An 11,033-nucleotide genomic window follows, 5' to 3' on the forward strand; every position below is an offset into this window, starting at 1 on the left:
GTTTTGGAGTAAGTATTGTCTTCTAGTATTGTGATTTTTTTTCTCAGTATTTACTGTGGAATCATAGTAAGTATTGTCATAATTAATATTAGACAAAAAAAATAATGTCTTGTTTCCTGACACCAACAGGTAAAAAATAGGGTAGGTAGGTAGGGAAAATATTTTATTTTTCATTAACATTTTACATTGAGTAAATGTGGAAACAATGTAGACTTTAACAGTGCTTGAGCCAAAATGGCCATAAAATGTGTAGGGTAGGCACAGTAGGGTAGCAAGAAACTGACGTTTTTTGTTATTGTCTTACTACTGATATTGTCAACATCAGATACAAGTATATCATGGATAAGCTGTTAATTTGTGTAGCAAAGTTAATGATGCATTAAAAATATGGGAGTTTAGTTCTTCTTGCTTCAATCCTTGTGGTGTGTTGATTAAAAGTCTTTTGATGTTGTGATTATAATTTTGCATTCTTTGTTGTTTGTTGATTAATTGTTAGTGAAGGAATTGAATTGTATAATGTTTGATAATTTTCATTGTTATTTAAAAATGAATTCTTTCCATCTCAACTATATGAAAAAAAAACAGGCTATATTTTGACTTAAATAACCAACCAAAATACAAAATCAACATTTAGTACAAGTCTCCTCTATAAACAGTATGGCAAATTTAGCTCCAAATGCTATCTTCAATAAAAAACCTGAATGCAGTTGTAGAATATATGAAAAAACATACATGTAAGCTCCTGACTAATTCCATGCAACTGGTTAAATATACTGCCAATCTTACTATCCAGTATCACATTTTCTTAATAAAATTACGATCCTATATGTTTATCTTACATACAATACCAGTACACAATACCAAGTTCATAGATCTACAACATTATGGCTACCAGTATTGTATAAATTTTGGTAAAAACATTTGTTATACCACTATTGCCTGCCAAGAACAAGAGATCCAAAATAGGTACAGCTGTGACCTAATCAAACGCTTTGATAAATGATAATTTGCATTAATAAAGATTTAGCAACATAGGTGATTAGCAAAGAGTAATCAAGAGAACCAAGGTTATAGCGGTAATCAAAAGAATGTAATCCAGGGACAAAGACCAGACATGGAAAACAGACATACGCAACAAAGAACATAAAGTAACTAAAATCATACATACAAAGTAACAAAAGTAAATGAGCAACTCGGACTCCACTAAAACTGGGAGCACGGACCAGGTGCACCGGTAGGGTAAGCGTCCTCTGCTTTTCTAGAAACACCCGCTGAGTTGCTCATAAAAAGTCAAGTCCGGGGTAGACAAACGACAAAAGGAAAACTATGACCCGTTGAATAAATCAGTTCTCATGGTGCTAATGGATACACCATAACGATCCATGAGTTCATGATAACGACCATAAAACTTCTGTAGTGATGACTTCAATCTTGTAGCAACATAACCTTGTTCCAGAAGCCTATTTGTTAGAGTTCTAGCGCGATACAAAAAGTCTGCGTAGTTTCGGTAAGCTCTGGTATAACGTATGAGTTGTGATATGAACACTCCATACACAGGGGCCGAAGGTATGTTGCCACAGATGAAAGGAAAGTTGACAATTCTGAATGAAAAGTCATCATGTTTGTCGTAAAGTTTGGTCAATAGTTTTCCTTTACCATCGATTTCTAAGTGTAGGTCACGATATGAGGCTGACTTCACAGTGTCTGTAGTATCCTTTATCTCAAGTTCTTTTGGGTAGATGCGATGTATCAAATCCCCGAAATTAGGATTGTTTAAAGATAATACTTCATCTAAATAGCGGAAACTGAGATTGAAGGATCTAGCCAAACGATATTCTTTCTTTCTGATCAAATCAGCTACAAAGTCAGCCTCATAAGAGTGAAGGAATAGGTCAGCAAGTAAAGGAGCACAATTTGTTCCCATTGGAATGCCGACCGTTTGTTGAAAAACACGTCCACCACACTGGACAAATATGTTGTCGATTAAAAATTCCAGCATTTTGTAAACATCTTCCTCTGTATATTTGGAAGATGATTTGGAATTATTTCTTACAAAGTATGAGGAATCTCTACCAAGAACTATATATTGGTATCTAGGTGTACCATCTTTTTTGGAAAAACAATGATGTATAATGTTTTTAAGTCGGGATGTTAACTGAGTATGGGGAATAGAAGTATACAGTGTTGAAAAATCATAGGTTTTAATGCTATTATATTCAGATAATAGTCTTGAACTGATTGTCTCCAAAAGATCTTTCGAATTTTCCAGGATCCACATTGAATTAATACCACTACGGGAGTAACAAGTGTTGTGGTAGGACTGTAGACCTTCTTTGACAGTTGTGAGTATAGAAGTTAAAAGTTTTGAAAGAGGTTTGGAGGTACATTTTGCAGATCCAGCTATGAAACATTGTTTGTATGGATTCTTGTGAAGTTTAGGAATCCAGTACATAGACCGTAAATTACAATCATCGTCCTTGGTAGAGAGACCAAAAGAGGATAGCACAGATTTATAGTTTTCCACAATCTCTTCTTTGGAGAGAGTGGTAGCAGTGTAGGTCTTACCACTGCTATTATTTTCTATGTCTACCTCTGATAATAAACATTGGATATAAAACATTTTGCATACAAAAACAATGTTGTTTTGGGCTTTGTCTGCTGGTACAACAATATACTTGTCATGTATAGTAGACAATGTTTTTGCTACATCGGGGTCTTTGAAAACTGATGTAGCCTTGGCACTCATTGACCTACTTAAAACTTTCATTCGTTTCAAAATTAAAGACCTCACGGCCTTTAACCACTCTGACAGAGAATCAATGTTTTCTTGTTCTTGTTTTATCCATTTTCTTGCATAGTCCTCGACGGCATCCATAAGAACTTTAATGTTATAATTCCAATTTATGGAGCGTGGTTCACGGTACCTGGGACCTTTAGAAAGGAAATTATGCAGAGATTCATTTTCGATAATGGTTAAATCTCCCATAACGACATGACCACAAGGACCATATTTGAATGGAGAGGTTTTGCAAGAACAGTCAGGTGGTTTAGCCTTGAAGTCCTCAATCTCGAGGTTCTGCAATAGCCTTTTATAAGTGAAAATTTTGGATGAGATGGGTAAAGTATAGGAATATGAAATAATTGGTATGGATTTGTCTTTGAAATATGGGGGAATTTTGTTGGTAATGTTTTTGTGATGGAGGATGTTAGCCAAATTAATTGCATCTATACCTTTGTTGACAAACGGCAGTGGAAGAAATAATCATTTTTCTTCATCTTGACTTTTCACACAAACTGGTTTAAAGAGTCTGTGGAAACCAATATCCAAAATGATGGCAACAAGTCTGTATAATGATGAGTTGTGGTCAGAAACAGGAGTGTCAAGACTTGTTTTGTAAAGGGAGTGTAGTAGAGTGAGAGGTATAGAATAAAGTTTGGTTCTAATGTGATGAAGCCCAAGAGGTTTTTGTATGAAAGGAAGGAGACCATCTATGGAGACATGATGTAACTTAGGTGACGAACAGTGGCGATGGCCAAGACTCCTTTCCCGTCTTGGATTTTTGTCAAATAAATTCATCACATTTATGCTATTGTTATATTGGCTTGAAAGGTTTCCTATACTTTTGATGTTGTCATTGCATCCGTAAGGTATTGCAGTACCTAGTCTGCGTATCCAGTACTCCTCTCTTTCCCTATGATAGTTTTTACTTAGAACGGGACTGTTCATAGGATGGTAAATTTTTTCTAAAATACGGACTTTCATGGAGAGGATTGAATGATCTTGTTGATTAAAGTGTTGATAAACTCGGGAATTTGGTGGTGTTAATTCCCGAACGATGACCGCACATTCTTTTATTTAATTGTTCTTGTGTTTCTCCGACATATATTAAACCACATAAGTTGCACATTCTAATCCATATATTAAGTTTGTTGATTTGCAACTTAAGTCATTGTGACTTCTTGTATAGAAGGTTTTGTTTGTAAGGGAACTGGAGAAGTAAGGGTTGGTTATAAGAATGTTGCATGTTTTGCAATTTTTAATACTACATTTTGATATGGTACAATGTGGTTCCTCATCGTTGTAGTCAAATATATCATTTAAAGTGATGGAACATGGTTTGATAATTTTAAAATAGTCAGAATTTTTGTACTGGAATAGATGGTCCGCAGACTGAACGTGTGATTGGGTACTTTTAGTTGAATTGGTCGGCACACTTTCTATACCAGATGTGAGTGTGCTAAGATTCCCATCTGGGGACACCACATACTTACAAGACAACAGAATGTCCGATCTGCTGTCAGGTCATGGGTTATGGGACAAAAAACAGATCATGAGACAAAAAGTTAGTTCTACAAGACTGCCACTGGTTCCTTTGTACAAATGTGAACATATAAAGTTACAGAGAAAAATGACAGAAATACATTAATATGGAGTAGGCATCCCCTATATTTGCGAAGACAGTGAGCTTTACCATTTGTCTGTGCAAGACAAATAAAAAAAACCTAGGAAATAAAAAAAAAACCAAACACAAAAAAAGGGAGTTCAGATAAGAATTTTTTTTGCAAGCACAATATTTTTATTTATAATTCAGCAGCAAGTTAAATCAAATTTTTTTTTAATAATGGGGGAAATGTTTAACTTTTTTTCTGATGAATAAGTAAAAAAATTGTTTTTCAAAATTTTTGGATTGATTTTTTTTTTAAAAGATCCAAGCCCTCCCCCTTTTTCCCACTTGCTTTCAAAATGGTCAACAGCTTAGTAGCACTTCAACATACTTAACCAGTTTTTTTACCCTTCAGAGCAATTCTAGAAACATCCTTTTTAGTTTTTGAAGGTCTGAATAATTTGTACAGATACTGGAAATACTATAGTCTCCATAGATGGTGGGAATATTTTACACGTATCATGTGACATAAACAAAATTCAGATGCAACCTGACAGCATATGTAACCTGGAAACAACTAGTGGCTCCAGAGAGCCTGAATCTCTCACCTGGTCAAAAATAGTCTTTTTTAGCTTTCTAAAGCTAGACTCTTGACCTTACTTAATTATCCACCAGGTTTTCATTATGTAAAATAAATCTCACATAGTCATTTTTCGACTCTTCAAGAGCAATAACTCCAACATAGATTAACAGATCTTAATGAAAATTCTAGCATAGGATCGTCTCACCATGCTGAACCCATTGGCTAAACCCATTGGTTTTCAAGTTATTACCACAAATCCTCAATTTTTAGTAATGGTGACCATGTTTTTCGACAGATCAAAAATCTCCACACAAAGATTGTTAGGGATATACTAACAAACATTCATGCCATGCTTGGTTACAGTCCATACTACTAGTTGTCTCACAGGAGAAGATTTTCAAAGTTGGAAATGTAAAATTCAGGAGAAAAATCCATTTCAGGACCAATTACTCATTCATCTGTCAACAGATCTTTCCAAAAATTTTGGCATATGTCCATCACATTATGCTGAACAATTTTACTCCCAAAACTCCATGCCAGATTTTAGATAAACCCAACTGCTTTTGAGTAACTCAGTTGAGTGCAAATTCCGTAATTTGACCCCTTATGGCCTATTTTTTGAATGACGGCCATGTTTTCTGCCAGATCAAAAATCCCCATGCATAGATTGTTAAAGATATTCTACCTAACATTCATACTAAGTTTTGTTTCAATATATCAAATTGTTTCAGAGAAGATTTTCAACTGATACAGAAAATTTTGGCATTGGTCCATCCCGTCATGCTGAAAAAATTCACTTGCAGCCTGATTTAATCTAAACACAACTGTTATTGCATTATTTCCAAAATTCTGCAATTTGATCCCTATGGTCTATTTTTAGTAATGGTGGCCATTATTTTCCCAGATCAAAAATCCCCAAAGATTGTTAAAAACACCCTAAGGAACATTCATGCAAAGTTTTGTTACATTCTGTCAAGTAGTTTCAGAGGAGAAGATGTTTGAAAAGTTACCTGTTGACAACAGACTACGACCACAGACAACAGACACACAGTGATGGCAATAGCTCACATGGTTTTCCGCCACGTTCAATAGCTAAAATGGAAATGATTGCCTTTCCTATCTTATAAAAGCTATGCTTCAATTTGGATAATACAACTGGAGTTATATTTTTTTCTGTAACTGGTTTGGTTCTTGACAACAGGAACAGTGAATCAGCAGAAAAACATGTACATGTATGCACGTCCATGTTTTTCCCAATCTTTTTGAAAAACACATCATATTCACTTCTTTTAATAAGCAAAAATAAAGCAGAAAAATTTTATCAGAAAAGAGAAAGTTCTATTTACCGAAACATAATCCTAACCACTATGTTTCTATTTGATTGATATGAAGAAACATTGAATTTTCTCAGTAGGGACTATCCATACTGGTCAGAGAGTAGATTTCACCGTTTTCAATTTTTACTTAAATTTTAGGCATGAAATTATTTCACAGGAGAGGATGAAAAGTTGGTTGGCGAGAATTACTTGCCGGCGAGATCTACATGTACTCCCGCACTTAGCCTTAGCCTAGGCCTAAGTGGCCTAACCAGTACATGGCATGAAATGTGAGCAAAATCCAACATATCAACATTTGTAACCCCAATGATAGGTATGGTTATGACCGTAATCCCTTTCGGGATTCAATGTCCAAAGCTATTTTCTGATGTACTCTGGACACTGAATCCCAAAACTTAAAGCCTGAAAAGGGATTAGTTATGACCATGGAGCTTACAGGGCTTCGCAGTGCTCGCTGTAATTTCACTTGTGATTTTTTTATTATTATTATTATCATTATTATTTATTTTACTTCACTTTCTTCACTCAAAGAAAACCTTATCCCTGCGGTTTTACCTTCGACTGTCTTCATCAACAAATCAATTTTAGACAGCAGGTTACTTCCCTCGTTGAAGCAAAACGCTCGTGTGATTCCGATATATCGGTAGTTATATGGTGCATTTCGATCACGGTTCTTAATTATCGCAAACCGTCTTTCAATTTTCAAATGCTTACGAAGACAAGGCCGTAGGGCAGTGGAGTATATTTAACTCCTTGAGTAAGGCATTGAACGAGCACTGTGAGCTTTGCCTTATGTGTACCGTCTGTGAGAGACTCGTAAATATAGTGAAGGACGTGCAAAAAAAAACTTTGGCACAAAGGGCTGGGGTTGGTTGAAGTGGAATGTTTTTATCTATATTTCAGCAGCCAGCAAAATCGATAATTTTATTTGAAAATCTGCCTTGTTAAATAATTAGGGAAATGTGGTTTTGTTTTTTTTTCAATGGATGATTAAAAAATTTAATCATAATTGATAATTATGTATACAATATAATATCAGATACACATCTAATTAATCTGATTTTTCATTTCCTCAAAAAAAAAAATAATATCTAATCAATTAAGAATTCGTTATGCAATTAAGTTGTTCACAGATAAAATCAAATGCGTTTTCTTTTTCTTATTTTGCTCTCTAAGACGTGTCGGGGCAATCAATTTTACTCACAGAGACTTCTCGCATAATAACGTTTATTTAAAAAATCAGAGTGTCCACAATGTAGTATTGTGACTTTAAACAAGTAGCAATGAACGTGAAATTTTATTCCTATGATGCGATCCGTTAAAACCATGACACAACAGGCGCGGATCAGAGGAAGGGTGTGTCGGGCGTACGCCCCTTAAATTGGGATTTTTTACATGAAATCTTGATTTTTCTCAAATTCTGCCTCCAACTATTTGTTTGCTTCGCTTCGGTCGGCATTTAGTAATATATTTACACCCTAACCTGAAATCCTGGATCCGCTAATGTACAATCAACAAATTTCCGAAAAGCGCAATTGTTAACTCAGAAAATCGCAACTTTAACGGCAAAGAGCGATACCGAGCAACTTCAATACAGGATAATTACAATAAAGATAGGGTTCAACGACCGTTGTGTGCATGTTTGGTTTAGTGACTCTTTTCTTGTATGTACCAGACGTCAACCATGAAGTTAATTCAAAACGGATTGAAATCATGAGAAGTCATAAGATGTACAACCACAGTCACGCAATCTCCGGTTTTCGGACCGTACCCTCAACATCTTAATTAGCATTACAAGTGGTGGTTGATAAGCACGATCAGCAGTCGTAATGACTTTCTGTATGTCGACAAAAATTTCAAATAAAAAGTTTACCTGTGTTCGGTGAGATATGTATGTCCAATGAACAACTTAGCTTAACTTTTCCTGAAAGCACAATATTATCATAATTCTAACCTATAAAACAAGAAAAACAGTTGGAACTTTTGAAAATACTTCTTTGTCGTATTTGTATTTACAAAAGGTTTTTTGAAATTAACATGAAAGATTGTATAACAAACTTTAAAAAAAGACTTCCTTATATAACCACTAATATGATTGTTCTTTTTTATCGCAAAAGGACTGTTAATAGATGTTGACATGAAAAGATCAAACGATTAGCCTGTTTTACAATATTTCCCACCCAATGTACTCAACATTACAGTACACAATTGTTTCAGCCTAGCAAATGCTTATATTCCCAATGATGTATACAAAGCATTCATAGACCCACTGTTACAAAATTTTGGGAACTCCAGCTAGCATATTGCGGGATCCCTACCGTAGCTGATGACATTAATTTAGTGTCAGGTGATCCTTTCGAACTACGGGCAATGTTTCAGATCTTTACGTTAAACCAATCCCTGATATCAATGACCAAAAATACAATACAACGCATATGGGAATCATGAGATTATGATGACATCCGAACATAGTACATATACTACAATTGTGCCTCAGTATCGAAGTAGTTCGTAAAGGAAAGCAATGCATGTCCAAATAGGTGCTGTGCTTCAAGGCGATCAAGATCCAGGATCTACTCTGCTGTGGGTTGGGCATCCTCCCTAGTTAGGGTTTTAAATCAATTAAGGATAGAAAATGAACTCAAAACCTTGACGGGAGAATGAGAGAAAATTCAAGGGAACCTAGATTCTAATAGAAATCAAAAGAATGCAATCCAAGGGTATATAAAGATTAGACAGAGAAAACAGATATACATAACAAAGAACATGAAAAACCAAAACAACAGGTACAAAGAAACAAAAGCAAATGAGCAACTCGGACTTCACTAAAAACTGAGAGACTGCTAGGGTGAGGTCCTCTGCTTTTCAAGAAACACCGACCGCGTTGCTTATAAAATTCAAGTCCGGGGTAGAGGAAAGGAAAAGAATAATGATTAGAAATTGGTTTTGCAAAGTAAGAGGAATCTCTACCAAGGACAACGTATCTGTATATGTCTAGGTGTACCGTCTTTGCTAGAGTAACGACGATGTATAATGTATTTGAGTCGGGATTTTAACTGAATATGGGGAATATAAAGGTCGAAAAATCATAAGTCTGGATGCTATTGTATTCTGATAATAAAAACTTGAATCGAGTTTCCAGTAGATCTTTCGAACTTTTCAGGATCCACACTGAATAAATACTACTGCAGAAGTAATAAGTGTCGTGGTAGGACTGCAAACCGTCTTTGACAGCTGTGAGTATAGAAGTTAAAAGATTTGAAAGAGTTATTTTCAATTGGTGGTATATTTTGCAGATCCAGCTACCACGCTTTGTTTGCGTGGATTCTTGCATGGGGAGCTTTGGAATCCAATTTACAATCATCGTTTCTAGTAGAGAGACCAATAGAGGATAGCACTGGTTTACAGTTTTCCACTATCTCTTCTTTGGAGAGTGTTGAAACAGTATCAGTCTTATTACTGTTACTATCTTCTACGTAATTCCGATAAGAAGGATTTGATGTAATGCGTCTTGCAGACATAAACAATGTTGTTTTGGGGCTTTGTCTGCTGGCACGACAGCAGACATGTGTAGTAGGCTATGTTTTGGCTACAGTGTTGTCTTTGAAAACTAATGTAGCATTGGCACTCATTTCTCGTTTCAAAGTTAAAGACCTAACAACCTTTACCATCTATGACAGATAATCAATGTCTTTTTGTTCTCGTTTTACCCATTTTCTTGCAAAGTTCCCAATAGCATTCATAAGGAATTTTAAAGTTATAATTCCAGTTTATGGAGCGTGGTTCACTGTAATAAAGTAGTTGAAAATGATCCTACTGAGAGATTAGTTTTGTATGATGTTGAAATCTCTCGTAATGACATGACCGGAAGGACCATATTTTATTGGGGATTTTTTGCAAAAACAGACAGATGGTTGTCATGGATGATATTATAGTAAAATATCTAAACCTATTATGACAAACGATAGAGGAAGTAATAAACGTTTTTCTTCATTTTGACATCTAACATAAACTGGTTTAAAGACTCTGTGGAAACCAATATCCAAAATGATGGCCACAAGTCTATAATAATGAGGATGCTCATGAACTGGAGTGTCAGTACTTGTTTTGTGAAAAGAGAGTGTAGTAAAGTGAGAGTTATATGTGATGAAGTCAAAGAGGTTTTTGTGAAACATGCATGACTAACTCGAACCAACAGTGACGTTGAGTCTTGTGTGGGCGCTATATATATGTGTGTAGGGACTGCTTCCATTTTCCATAATGGTGATAACAGTTAAAGTGCATATACTAATTATACGACCTTAAAATAATTTGCGGTCGTATATTGTTGTGCTGTCATTTGACCCCAAATTTCTATTTTAATAAAAACAATATAAAAATAGCTATATGTGAATGAATGTCGAATAAGTATTATTTTTAATCCAGATTTGTTATAACAGATTTTTTTGTATATAATGTATATAAAATCTTGTTTGGAAATTGCCGACTCAAAGGCTCAGTCATTTTGAAATCAAGTTGAACTAATAAAATTACACAATTTTGCATCATCTCTGCGAAAAGTAGGTAAATCTATTGACAGTGTTAATTATGATCTAAATTAATTGGGTTAACTCTGATACAATTCAAAATTTAAAACTCAGGTTAAATCTTTCCTGTAAGTTTTTTTTTATCGTCTCGGAAACTAGTGGATACGAAGGTAGAGTTATGGATCATTATTTTAGCTAAAAA

The 11,033-nt window shown here is 35.0% G+C and overlaps 1 protein-coding gene across 2 annotated transcripts in view; it reads right to left on the bottom strand.

Annotated features, from left to right (window-relative positions):
• Positions 1-6,942, bottom strand: part of LOC148622342 (biotin--protein ligase-like) — a 77,027-nt gene extending 70,085 nt beyond the window's left edge. For both annotated transcript variants that reach the window (XM_088572188.1, XM_088572189.1), the window contains exon 1: positions 6,861-6,942. The gene's annotated coding sequence lies outside the window, so the exon portion shown is untranslated. The remainder of the gene's footprint in view (positions 1-6,860) is intronic.
• Between the last annotated feature and the right edge of the window lie 4,091 nt (positions 6,943-11,033).

The sequence above is a fragment of the Perna viridis genome, chromosome 3 (genome assembly GCF_037379345.1).
Source record: "Perna viridis isolate PV_CMFRI_1.1 ecotype Kerala chromosome 3, ASM3737934v1, whole genome shotgun sequence".
NCBI lineage: Eukaryota > Metazoa > Mollusca > Bivalvia > Mytilida > Mytilidae > Perna > Perna viridis.